The following is a 14,162-nucleotide window of genomic DNA, read 5'->3' on the forward strand; positions in this document are numbered from 1 at the left end:
CTATTTTGCACTCCCACTACCATCCCTTTGGCCCCTTCACCCACCTCTCTGGCCTCATCTTCCACCAGTCATTCCTCACAAGGCCTCCAATGATCTGTTTATCACTCCTCAAACAGGACAAGCATGCTTCAGACAAAAGACATCTGCACTCTTATTCCATCTTCCTCAAATGCTCTCCCCTAATATCTGTACAAATTAGATCACAACCTCACTTCTTCCACATCTCTGCTCACCACTGATCACTGCAGCATCCCCTGTGTTCTTTTCACCTTATTCTGCTTTGTTTTTTTCCACAGCAGTATAATAGCTGACATATTGCATACATACTTGTTTATTTTCTGTATCTTATTATTAGAATATAAGTTCCACAAGGTCAGAAAATGTGTTTTCTTCACTGCACCATTACTAGCAAGTGCCCAGCTGGTATTTGTTGAATGGAAAGATGGCATGAATGAGGAAAATCCAGATTCAGGATCTGGTCTCAAAGTCTGGGTTGAGGAAACTTACAGTGTAGAAATCCTCAAGTAGTGAAAAAAACATCAACTGCAAAAGTGGCCACAACAATGGCCAAGTCTACAAGTCTAGCTGATGCCAATAATAAATAAGGGCTGACAAGTCCAGACTATCTTAAAATAAAGAAAATAAGCTTGAGATAAAATGTTTAAATAAAAATAAAAGAAAGAAGAAGAAATGGCCATCCCTGCCTCGCTATTCCCTGTAAAGAAATACCACCTGGATATGTTTCCTGTAAGCTGGCCTACCAAGTTAGACCAAAATATTACCAGACCCATTCTACACACTTAAATAGCTGTTAGGGATAGTCCCTGCTTTTCTAAGGTATGGGCTTCTGAGAAAATTGTAACTCCCAACCCTAACGCTGGCTGCCAAGACATAATGGTCAGAGAAAGCTCTCAAATTTCCCCAAAGCACTCAGGCTGCAACCAAATATCATTAATGTAATGACAACAACAATTCAAAGTACCTTCTGGTGTCTGCCTATCTTCATTTTCTCTAGTGTATGCACTAGGGTATCTGTCATCAAGAGACTGTGGTATCTTGATATGGGGGGAGGGAGGTGTGTGGAGGGGGGAGAAGGGGAGAGAGAGAAAGAGAGGGAGGGAAAGAGAGACAGAGCAAATTCAAAGAAACAGGACCTGGATTTATTTTTTTCCATTTTAAAGAGAGGTAGATTGCCAGGGAATAGAAAGCATCTATTAAGATACAAGATGTCACCTGGGCTCTTCAATATGACACCAAAACAGAGATCACAGAAGAACCAAAACCCTGAGAAATCCAGCATTCCTCAGCTAAAGAGCTGTCTTGCATCTCCCATTACCATACGTAGAATTGAAGAGATGGTGCAGGAGACCATGCCAAAATGGACAGCTGAAAGCAGTAATGGGGGAGGGAAGAGTGGTAACAACCATGGAAAAGCAGGGGAGAGGAATAATTACCCATGTTTTTTCTCTTTTCCCCCTTCCTATTCTACTTACCAAGTATAGAAGAAACTGGGCAGATGAATACAAGGAAGGACAACACAGACAGTGAAGGATAACGATGCTCTGAAGCAAAAGGTAGCAGAAGAAATCATGCACAAATTCCTTTTCTAAGTCACTCTTCGAAAAACAAACATGAAGTTATGAACTGACCGAGGAAATTTAAAATTTAAAACAAATTCCCACACCTTAGATAATGACAGAACTATACAAAGAGAAGAGAGATTCTTAATTATTTGGAATGATGGTCCTGGGGCATTTTTAAGATCAACAATCCTCAAAGATGATCTAAATATTTTCGAACTAACTTACTGATCAACATGGGAAAGGTGAAAATCTTTCACTTTCATGGACGCAGGCTTTAAGAATTCTCTGGCTTCCCAATGGCTCCAAATCTCAAAATAACCCATTTGAAGTCAGAGAGGTAACTCTGGGGGCATTCAAAGGCAATCAACTCAGCAGAGAAGAGCTAAAAACTCAGAGATTACACCTATCATACTCTTGATTGGTCAATTCACTTAAAAAGAAAGGAGCGTTCTGATTGGTTGCTCTCTATAGGCTGAGTCACGCCCCAGCATCAGCACCTGTAGCAAGAAGATGGTAGAAGCTAAAAGAGGGCACAGGATACACTGAGAAAGGGGGAGGGGCGGGGGGCCGGGGCGGGGGGCGGGGAGGTCAGTAACAAAGGAAAGACGATTTAATGCCATGCAGCCACTGGCCATCAGCAAATCACAGTAGTGCACGCGAACCAAAACTGTTTGTAGCGTGAGGTGGCATTCCGTGTTTACTTCTGTGCGAATACTTCCCTCTCCTTAAGGCTCCTCTTCTAATCCTGCACTGATGGCTCTTCCCCCTCCTCCCTGACAACTGTCATTCTCTAGAGCTTCTCTTCCTCCAGCCACTTTTTGATTTGACCAGTTCAGTCTCTTGCCATCTTCCTGAATTAGCTCATCCTGTATTAGCTCATGCTTTCTACTCTGTCCCTGTCCTTGACAAGTACATAACCCAGTGGGGGAGGTAGTTGTGTCACTAAGTTAGGTACAATAAATCCCAGTCAATGCTATGAAAGAAATATAACAAAGCGCTGTGAGCGCATATTCATCTGTCATTACCCCACTTGATAACGTCCAAATCAACACTCCAGCTTCCCACTCTCTTATCAGTTACTAAGCCCCACAGCTTTCCATAATACCCCTGATCTCCACTTCCAACTTGCAGTTTAGGCTTCATTTCTCATTAGACCTATTTCAACCACTTCCTATCAGAAACACAATTCAATATATTTCCACTTTGCCACATCAGCCATCTCCCTAAAAGATATAACATACTATATCATCCCTTTGCTTTGAAACATCTAATATTTTTCCAGTACCTAAGAGATAAAGTTCAAATCCTTAGCAGAGAAAATAAAGTAATATAATATACTTTTCAAATAGAGCCCTTTAAAAGCAGGCTGTTTGAGTTCTGGTTCCGATGCTTCCTAGCTGTGTTACCTTTGGCGGGTCACCTTACCTCTCTTTCTCATGTGCAAAATGAGGATATGAAAAGAACCTACATCTTAGGGTTGTTATGAGGATTAAGTAAGAAATTCTATCCAAGTACCAGCAAAGTAACCAGCACTCAATCAATGTTAATTACTACACCAGGGTTGTCTCATCCATCTAGAATATCTTACTCCCAAAGGAAGAAGATAACCAAGGTTTTATTTTCGTACATTTTAGAATGATTAATAAAAGTTAAATCAGAAATGATCTTCTAGTTAATCCGGAAACAACAAAAACTTCAATTAACCAAAAACTGCTTTCATGAAATTTTTGCCTAAATTTACTATAACTTATTAAAAAACAAATACCCATTTATAAAAAAAACTAGGTTAGTTTCATTTTGTTTTGTTTCCTATTCAAGTTCAAGAAGAAAAAAGGCAGCAGTTTACCAATGGAAACTCACTTAGATATTTATAAGAATGTGATTCTCTATAGTATAAAATCCACAAAAATTAAATGCAATCTCAATTGCATATATTATTGTTAAAGATATATACATAATAACAAAAAGAACCATAGAAGCTTAAGAAAATAAAAATATGCATCAGATGGTAGAGTGACATTTGTTCGTAGATCTCACAATCAAAAGATGAAATCACACACAAAAATTGTCAATGATTTTTTTTTGGTTTTTGTTGTTGTTGTCAATGACTTTAATAATTTTAAAACTGCAAAGTCTACAACAATAAAAATAACAAAAATAAAACAGATCACAAACATATTTCAAGAGAATAATATATTTATGATGCTAGGTACTAATGAAAATTGGTAAGAAGAGTCCAGTAAATTTATGGGCAAAGGACAAACAATTCATACAAAGGAGGAAATAAAATGAGAGAAATACTGCACTTCCTTTTCTATTGTGAATAGTGATCTTAGACAGCAGGTACCCTTATACCCATTTGAAAAAAAAAAAGTTAAAAACAAAAGCCTGTAAAAGATAAAACTGGTCAACCAAACTGCTGGAAGCAGTAAAAAAAAAAATACTACCTTTCAGAAACAAACCTAGCAATATTTTTCAAAAGTGACAAAACCCTTCATACCTTTTGACCTTATAATCCCCCGCCTGGGGCTTTAGTCTAAAGGAAAGAAGCAAAACAAAGGACATCTCCATGTTAACTGCATCCCGTGAAAAACGGGAAGCAGCTGAGATGTCCAATAATTATAAATAAGTAAATAAATCAACTCACTGTAACACTGTATGATAATTTAAATATATAAAAACTATAGCAGTAATAAAACATAAATATGAAGGCAAAAATTGAACTGTAATGCTGTGATTACAGTACAAAATCATGTATATATGATGAGAAATGAATAAGAGAATATTTTAAGTTTTTTTTTTTCCTTATTTCTTTGACCATTAAGTTGTCTGTTAGAATTGATCAGGCCTCCCATAGGAAGTACAGATTTCAAAACTAACTTTTCAAAGGCATAAAACCACAATTTTTCTTTTCCAAAAAACCTATCACATAGAAGTAATCAGATAGGCTCTTTTCATGTACAGACTAGCGATACATGTAATTTTAGCCATGCTATTAGCCAGCTGTAACCTTATTTTATTAAATCTCATTTTACCATCAAAATGTAACTGTATGTGGGGGTCTCCATATGGTGAGCAGAAGCCACTTATTAAGGAGCACTCTATCCAGCAATGAGGTCAAAAACCCCAGACGAATGGAATAGTGGAGGTTAGGTTTCTCCTATATCCTCAAATGAATCATCATGTTTCTTAGCCTCAAGGGCTCTAAGACCCTAGAAGCAGCAGGCAATTAAGCAGTCAAAGAGATTGAAAGTGGAAGCTGATTTGCTCTCCCTCTGAAAATTGACAACTTCCTCATTTTCCCCCAAAGCACCATGGAATAATGAAAAATACACAAGTGTGACATCAGGAGATGTGGGATACAAGTGACTCTTAGTAACTTCAAGTAAGTTTCTTGCCCTTTGGGGTGTCAGTCGTTTAACGGGTAAAATTTTTAAAGTTGAAACAAATAATCTATGAATTCTTTCAAGTTCAATATCCTACTAATAGACCCCTTTAACCAATATATGTCCAACTCTCTCAAAATCTCCCACTCTGATTATAAAACAAGACTTAGAAGTAGGCAACTGGGGGCAAGGACACAGATGGTCAAAAGACCTGGATTGTATCCCAGCTCTGTCCCCTTCTACCTGCATGACCTTGGGCAAATTTCTTTGTCTTAAAGTCCTAAATTAAAGAAACAGCAAGGGCTTCCCTGGTGGCGCAGTGGTTGAGGGTCCGCCTGCCGATGCAGAGGACATGGGTTCATGCCCTGGTCCGGGAAGATCCCACATGCGGCGGAGCGGCTGGGCCCGTGGGCCATGGCTGCTGAGCCTGCGCGTCCGGAGCCTGTGCTCCTTAACAGGAGAGGCCCATGTACCACAAAAAAAAAAAAAAAAGTCAAAGAAACAGCAATACTTATTGGCCATATTCTTTTTATTCTTGTGTCATAAAACATATTGGTTTTTTTCTGTCTTAAGTGGGGTTTCATTCCTAACCAGCAACAACAATTTTGACTTTATTCCTGGAAATTTTAAAGTACCTTGTGCAGTCACCGCTTCTAAGCTTTCTAACACAGAAAGAGGTAGTTAATATACTTTACCTATAAACTATATTCAAGATTAGGAGCATTCCTCAAAAGTTCATTCAGTAAACAGTTTGTGAGCACCTGTGCCATAAAATAGCATGTGTTAGAGTTGCAAAGGTCCCTTCCCTTATGAAGCCCAAAAGTCTGGTGAACACAGCCATATTAACAAATCATTAACTACCAACTGACAAGTCCTAACTGCAGAATGTACAATGTACTAGTGGATCAGTGAAGACAAGTGAGATAAGATGTCTGGACAAGATTCAGAGGTGATAATTTGGTCAGGTCTTGAAGGGTAAGTTGTTTACTAGATGGAGAAGAATTCTCAATAGAGGCAACAGTGTAAAACCACAAAGGAAGATGACATCTTCAGAGAACTCTAAGTAGTCTTTATTCAGAGAGGGCAGGCAAAATGGTAGAAGATGAAATGAGAAACAAAGACAAGTACGAGAAATCGTGAAGGGCTCTGACTTTTATCAAATACAGATTATGAAGAGTCGCTGGCAGACTTTTAAACATGAAATCAAAGTCCCCTCTTCTTCCCCAATCAAAGTTGAGTCAAGACAACAAACAGAAAATGAAGATCTGGATGTGAAAAGGTACAATAAATTGTCTTGTGTTTTTTTAAATGGAGAGTTCCTGCTGTTCAGGATGGCTTCTAGCAGTTTCTTACTATGGCGTATTAATACAACACTGAAGTAAAACAGTATGAATTACAGCTAAAGGTTCAAGAAAGTGTGTGTTTACCCAAAGATTATTTGACATCAGTGTTGTTGAGAACACTAAAGAAAACAAGCAAATAAGAAAATACTAAAGATACTAAGTAATAAATTAAGAGAGGCAAACAGTAATAACATCTAAGACTGACTTCAGGCAAAACATTCAGGAATGTTTAAATCCTTATAATACATATATTGATTACAGATAAGACATGTTTTTTGTGACTATCTTTTGCAGAAGGCAAGTATCTTAAATGCCTTTTGGTTAAAGAAGAGATGCCACAACCAAACTCTCTTTAAAACTAGTCTAGAAGATGATGCTTAAGAAGAAGAAAAAGAAAAAACTGGCAAAATTAATAGGTTCCATTAATATTTTAATGCTCAGGAAAAAAAGGGAGAAAAGAAATGCCTTTCAAAAGGTTATTTTGGAAAGCCTAAGCTCCATTTATCTCACCAATGGGAGTGAAACACAGACATTCCAATCTGGGACTACGAAGAGTCCCTGCATCAGTAATTTCCACACTGTTCAGGCCTAGTCTAGGAACAGCAAGCCTAACTGGCTGGGTAGCCCACAAAGATGAATCTGCAATTACTGAAATTCAAACTCAAGCTTAGCCGTCCAGTGCTCCCTCAAAGGAGTCATTCTCCCTTTGCCTGACAAAAAAGAGTAGGTGCATTAAAAAATATATATATATGTATAAAAACAGCAGATGTCTAAAAAGGAGAGAGAAGCAGCATCTGAACCTATGGCAACGGTGTGGTCCACCAAAGTTTTGTCTCAGGATGTGTTTAGGGTGTGTCTTTGTTTGGGTCCAGTAATTAAAAAAAAAAAAACCACAGTCATTCGGGGCAGCCCGGTACTTGGTACTTTCCCTATCATCCCTCACTAGCATCCTGGCTCTGAAATCACTGGGTATCTCAGCCTCGCCCTGATTTCTCCTTGAGAGAGGGCCGCAGCCGTAGCGGCCCACGGGCCCTGATATGCCTGTCACAGCCCCAGGGGCGAGGGGCGTCCGACCTCCCCGCTCCACGCCTGCCTGCCCTCAGGCGGCTCGCGGAGACTCCAGAGGGTCGCTCCGGAGGGCAGGAGGCCGGAGGACGCCACGGCCCTATCCCGGGCGCCCGGACCTGGGCCCCGGACCGCGCCCCCTGCCCAGGGCTGCCGCGGGCGCTCGCCCCGCCCCGACTCCGGCCCCTGCTCCCGCCCCAACCCCGACTCTCACCGTACGGAGGTCGCGCTGCCTCCTCAGCCGCGGCCCGGCTGCGGGTCGCCCAGCGACCTACAGGCCAAAGGACGGCAGGTGAGGCGAGGGGCCGCCCGTCACATCCCCGCTGGCCCAGCCGCCCGACCCACAGCAGCCAGCATCACGTCCACGGCCTGAGGGAGCGCTGGACTCCAGAGCCACCGCGCCCCCTCCCTCGGCCGGCGCCCGCCTGGACTCCGCCCTCCGGGGCCCCCGAACCGCGCGCGCGCAGCCCCGCCCCCCGGGACGCCCTGCGCAGGCGCGAGCCTCACGAGGTTAGGCCCCGCCTTTGGGCCCGCCCCTGCCGCCTGACTCCGGCTTCTGCCCATTTCTGGCACCGCCCCCGCCCTCTCGCCAGCCTTTCCCAGGCTACGCCCCCACTTCAGGACCCGCCCCCTTCCACTGACCTTGCCTCTCTGCCCCCTGACTCAGGCCTTTCCTGCGCCCAGCTTGTGACGCCAGCCTGGTGGCTGACCCACCTATAGCCGGCCTCCTGGACCAACATTTGCCTCTTTACCTCGGTCAAAACTGTCAACTAAACCTCCTGACCCCGAAAAGTTAGGAGTAGTCTGAGCTTTGGGACTGACATGGGCTCCTCTCCCACATTTCGGTGAAGTGGACAGATCTAACATTTTGTGTTTTCAGGTCCATCCCTGTTTTCTGCCCTCCGGTGCTTGCTCTGGATAATGCCGGATCTTACTGAGAACCAACACTCTGCCGGATCTTACTGAGATTGAGTGGAAGAAATAGGCACACCGGAGTGCTGAGAGTGGAAACAGCTTCATGACATAATCAATCTGGTTTTCTTTTGCCGGAAGCCAGGTCCTCCTGCCCTCTGGGACTTCCATCAGCCATAGGCCTTCTCTTCCCCTCGTTTCTTCCTTGATGGCTTGGCTTGTTGAGTGCCCTTGCCCCTGGAAGCCTCCCTGGTCTAGCTGGATGTAAAAGCCCTGGAGGTTCCCCTGTCTGGCAATAGACTTACCTGAAATCCCTGTAGGCCACGCTTATCAGCAGCTCCACTGCAGTAAATAACTTTTGAGGATTTCTTGAGAAATACTGATTTCTTTCATGCCTCCAGATCAGTGATACTCCAAGGGGAAAGGGAGTGGAAATTACCAGACTGATATGAGGGGGCATGCCTGATTTGTAGAACCAGACTTCTCTTAATAATATACTTTTATATTTGGAAAATAGTGTCATGTTTAAAATCAACCCATAAAGTTAAAGATTGAATTTCTTGGAAGATAAGATGTATGCTTAAAATGTAGAGAAAGACTAGAACTAAACACTCTACGATTTATCTTTGGATTAAGTCAGGTCATTAGGCAAACACCAGACTGAACACTTGAACACACCCCTCAAGAACATCCCTCAAGAAATGCAGTTACTGGGCTTCCCTGGTGGCGCAGTGGTTGGGAGTCTGCCTGCCAATGCAGGGGGCACGGGTTCGTGCCCTGGTCCGGGAGGATCCCGCGTGCCGCGGAGCGGCTGGGCCCGTGAGCCGTGGCCGCTCGGCCTGTGAATCCGGGGCCTGTGCTCCGCGGTGGGAGAGGCCGCAACGGTGAGAGGCCCGCGTACCAAAAAAAAAAAAAAAAGAAATGCAGTTACCAGCATGTGCTTTGGGGTTTATGCCATCAGCTAAATTGAGAGGTGGTACAAGAAATGTCTCCTCGAGCTTCCCTGGGCACAGTGGTTAAGAATCTGCCTGCCAATGCAGGGGACACGGGTTCAAGCCCTGGTCCAGGAAGATCCCACATGCTGCAGAGCAACTAAGCCCGTGCGCCACAATGACTGAGCCCGTGCTGTAGAGCCCGCGAGCCACAACTACTGAGCCTGCCTGCTGCAACTACTGAAGCCGGGGCACCTAGAGCCCATGCTCTGCAACAAGAGAAGCCACCGCAATGAGAAGCCCGCGCACCGCAACAAAGAGTAGCCCCCACTCGACGCAACCAGAGAAAACCCACACGCAGTAGCGAAGACCCAACCCAGCCAAAAATAAAAATAAATAAATTATTTAATTAATTAAAAGAAAGAAAGAAATGTCTCCTAACAGCTTGTATGCGGGAATTGGAGAAGATGCTACATACTAGACAGTCTGCATATGAGGATCTAGGAAAGGAACATCTCTGTTCCAAAAACCAGAAAGAGCTATGCTATAGCTCTTATATAGGTTGCTATCTTGTGATTCTCTAAAGACTTGAAGTGATTATGTTTTCTCTTTTCTTTAGCAGCTCTTAAATACTGTCACCTTTCCCTTCTTCCTCTACAAAGGTTACTGGGGGCTTGCTGTGTATGAATATTTCCCAACTTCATCTAATTTTCCTTATTGCTGTTTAGTCTTTATCCCAATTTCCTCATTTACTTGGTTATCATGTCACATTAGTTCTGTCAGGCACATCAAGCTATATATAGAAAAGCTTTTAATATTAAATATAAATATATTGTATATACATATTATATATATCGTTAGAAGTCTGACCTCTGAGAGTCTGAAGCCTGCTTATGACTGAGGTTAAATGTGAGAGGGCAGATCAAGATGAGCAGTGGTTCACAAATTTTAGTTAGAATTACCTGGGGAGCTTAGCAAACTGTAGCTTGCTGGGCACCACCCCCAGAGTTTCTGATTCAGAAGGCCTGGGTGGTACCCAAAAATCTGTAGTTCTAATAAGTTCCTGGGAGGAATAATGCCCAGGGACCACACCGTAAGAACCATTGCACTAAACTACCTCTTCAACAATCTATTCTACAATCATCCTAATCAGGTAGGAGATGACCATCTCCCAGAAACCCAAGAATGACTGATGGGAGACAAAGGTTTAAGTGTCATGTGTTATGTGGATAAGTAACCCAACTGTGGCAGCCTTCAACACAGGCTAGGCAGCAGAGAAGGCCTGAGAAGGCCAGGGTATAACTCCAGCCCCACGAGCAGGGGAAGTAGAACAGAAGATGAAGAGTCAGGGGCAGATGTATAAAATGCTGTGGTGGGAATGTTGGTAGTTTGACAAACCTTCCCAGTGTTTTTTGGGATGGGCCCAGTGGTGTCAGGAAAACAGGGAATCAGATGATCTTTTGGATCGCAGTCTGGACTTGCTTATTAAGAAAAATGGGATGATAGCACAGAATGTTTGGAGGAAGGGGTGTCTGCCTTACAGATGTCTGTATGGGAATGAGTCTAGAGAAGAGTCAGCAAGCATATTTATACATTTTTACTATGCATGTTTATTAGATTAAAAAAGTATCTACAATAGGATCATAATAGGTAAAACAAGGAAAAGACTTCTCACAATTCTCAAACACACTTAATACAATCATAATAATATTTCAGTGTATTTTCTTAAGTTTATAGACATCTTAACATGTTTTACTAGTTTGGAGTTAATATTCCTAGGGACTTCTGTATTTATTTATTTATTTATAGCTTAAATACTGTAATACACATTTATTATCTTTAAAAAGATGCTCAACATCACTAATCATCAGTGAAATGCACATCAAAACCAAAATGAGATATCACTTCACACTTGTTAGAATGGTTATCATCGAAAAGACTAGAAATACATGTTGGTGAGGATGTGGTGAAAAGGGAACCCTTGTGCACTGTTGGTGGGAATGTAAATTGATGCAGTCACTATGAAAACAGTATGAAGTTTCCTCAAAAAATTAAAAATAGAACTACCAAATGATCCCACGATTCTACTTCTGGATTTTCATCTGAAGAAAATCAAGACACTAACTTGAAAAGATACATGAACTCCTGTGTTCAGTGCAGCATTATTTACAATACCCAAGATATGGAAACAGCTGTGTTGTTGACAGATGAATGGATAAAGAAGATTTGGTATATATACAATGGAATATTATTCAGAGAAGAAAAAAAAGAAATCTTGCCATTTGTGACAATGTGGATGGACCTCGAAGACATTACATGAAGTGATAAGTAAGACAGAGAAAGACAAATACTGTATTATTTCTCTTATACATGGAATATAAAAAAACCAAAAAAACCAAAAAAACAAGCTCAAGCTCATAGATACAGAGAACAGACACATTAGTGGGTGCCAGAGGTGGGGGTGTGAAAGGGTGGGAGAAATGGGTGAACTGTTTTTGGTTTTTTGGTTAAATAAGTTTCTTTTTTTTAAATGTTAAAAAAAAAAGGGAGAGAGAGAGAGATCACCTCATACCTCTTAGAATGGCTATAATTTAAAAAAGAACAAAAAAACAAGAGATAAAAAAATGCTGGCAAGGATGTGGAGAAAAGAGGACACTTGTGCAGTATTGTTGGGAGTGTAAATTGGTACAGCCAGTATGGAAAACACTACAGAGGTTCCTCAAAAAATTAAAAATAGCACTACCATATGACACAGCAATCCCACTTCTGGGTATATATTTGAAGGAAAGTAAAGCACTATCTTGAAGCTATATCTCTTTCTCAATGTTAATCACAGCATAATTCACAAGAGCCAAGACATGGATGAATAGATAAGGAAATTCTTAATTGAGAATGGTCTGTGGTCTCCTTTTATTGTGATAAAAATCTTTGGGACTTCCCTGGCGGTCCAGTGGTTAAGATTCTGTGCTTCCAGTACCCGGGGGGGCGGGGGGGGGTTGCGGACGCAGGTTCGATCCCTGGTCAGGGAACTAAGATCCACATGCCACATGGCAGGGCCAAAATAAAATGAAAAAAAAAAATTTACAGATGGAATAAAAATCTTTGGAATTTATCCTAAATGAGTTGAAATGTATTGGAATAAAAACCTGATAATCTTCATCAGGTTTAGAGATTAATATTATATATAGTTTAAGTTACAATGAAATTATCTGACCTTTAAAGATTATGTGGAATTTCGTTTGGCTTGGTGATTCTTTGTGTATTATTTTGTGCAATAACTCTTTAGCCTTTTCATTTCTTTTTTTTTTTTTCCATTCTTTTTTTTTTTTTTTTTTTTACTGTCTTTTTTTTTTTTTAACATCTTTATTGGGGTATAATTGCTTTACAATGGTGTGTTAGTTTCTGCTTTATAACAAAGTGAATCAGTCATACATAAACATATGTTCCCATATGTCTTCCCTGTTGCGTCTCCCTCCCTCCCACCCTCCCTATCCCACCCCTCCAGGCTGTCACAAAGCACCGAGCCAATATCCCTGTGCCATGTGGCTGCTTCCCACTAGCTATCTACCTTACTACGTTTGTTAGTGTGTATATGCCCATGACTCTCTCTCGCCCTGTCACAGCTCACCCTTCCCCCTCCCCATAACCTCAAGTCCGTTCTCTAGGAGGTCTGCGTCTTTATTCCTGCTTTACCCCTAGGTTCTTCATGACATTTTTTTTCTTAAATTCCATATATATGTGTTAGCATACGGTATTTGTCTTTTTCTTTCTGACTTACTTCACTCTGTATGACAGACTCTAGGTCTATCCACCTCATTACAAATAGCTCAATTTCGTTTCTTTTTATGGCTGAATAATATTCCATTGTATATATGTGCCACATCTTCTTTATCCATTCATCCGATGACGGGCACTTAGGTTGTTTCCATCTCCGGGCTATTGTAAATAGAGCTGCAATGAACATTTTGGTACATGACTCTTTTTGAATTTTGGTTTTCTCAGGGTATATGCCCAGTAGTGGGATTGCTGGGTCATATGGTAGTTCTATTTGTAGTTTTTTAAGGAACCTCCATACTGTTCTCCATAGTTAGCCTTTTCATTTCTTTTATAGCAATTAGTTTGTTTAGACTTTCTGTCTTTGTTAGGATCAATTTTGGCAACTTCTGTTTGCCTGAAAACATGCCCATTTCTTCTAAGTTTTCATGTTTATTTGCAGAGTTGCACAAAGTACTTTATTCTTAAAAATTGTTTTCTCTGTTTTTATGCTATTTCCCTTTTATTTTTGTGATTTCTTTCTTTTTAAAGCGTAAGTTAGCTAGTGGTTTACCCCCTTTTATGAGATTTCCCTCTTACATTTGTGATTTCTCCCTTTTTAAAGCTTAAGTTAGCTAATTGTTTGTGTATTTTGTTGTGTTTTTCAAATAACCAACTTTTGGATTTATTAGTTCTACTCTTTTCTGTTTTCCAAGTCATTATTTATAATTTGATCTTTATTAGTTTCCTTCTCCTTTCTTTTAGTTACTTTTTTCCTAGCTTTCCATTTTGGTTGCTAAATTCATTTATATTGATGTTTTTATTTCTATTGCACCAGGTGTTTAAAGCTGTAAGTTTTCCTGTGATAACAGCCTTAGTGGTATCACAGAGATTCTATGTCATGTTTTCATTATTATTATTTTCAAGAAATTCTGAAATCTTGTTTTTTTATTTTCCTTTTAATCCAATAGGTGTTTAATAGTTTTTTTAAATTACCAGGAAAAAGGAAATTTTACGTTTTTAAGAAATTCTGTCACTAATTTCTAAAAGTTTTATTGCATTATGATCAGAGAATGTTATTTGTATGTTTCTATTCTTTGGAATTTCTTGAGATTTTCTTGGCAACCTAATATTTGGTTAATTTTCATGAATTTTCCATGTGCACTTCAAAAAATGGTATATTTTCTT

The 14,162-nt window shown here is 40.8% G+C and overlaps 1 protein-coding gene across 3 annotated transcripts in view; it reads right to left on the minus strand.

The window, feature by feature from the left end:
* CCSER2 (coiled-coil serine rich protein 2) overlaps positions 1–7,772 on the minus strand; it is a 160,156-nt gene extending 152,384 nt beyond the window's left edge. For all 3 annotated transcript variants that reach the window (XM_082855081.1, XM_082855082.1, XM_082855084.1), the window contains exon 1: positions 7,592–7,772. The gene's annotated coding sequence lies outside the window, so the exon portion shown is untranslated. The remainder of the gene's footprint in view (positions 1–7,591) is intronic.
* Positions 7,773–14,162: the final 6,390 nt, after the last annotated feature.

Source organism: Leucopleurus acutus, assembly GCF_964270905.1.
Source record: "Leucopleurus acutus genome assembly, chromosome: 14".
Taxonomy (NCBI): domain Eukaryota; kingdom Metazoa; phylum Chordata; class Mammalia; order Artiodactyla; family Delphinidae; genus Leucopleurus; species Leucopleurus acutus.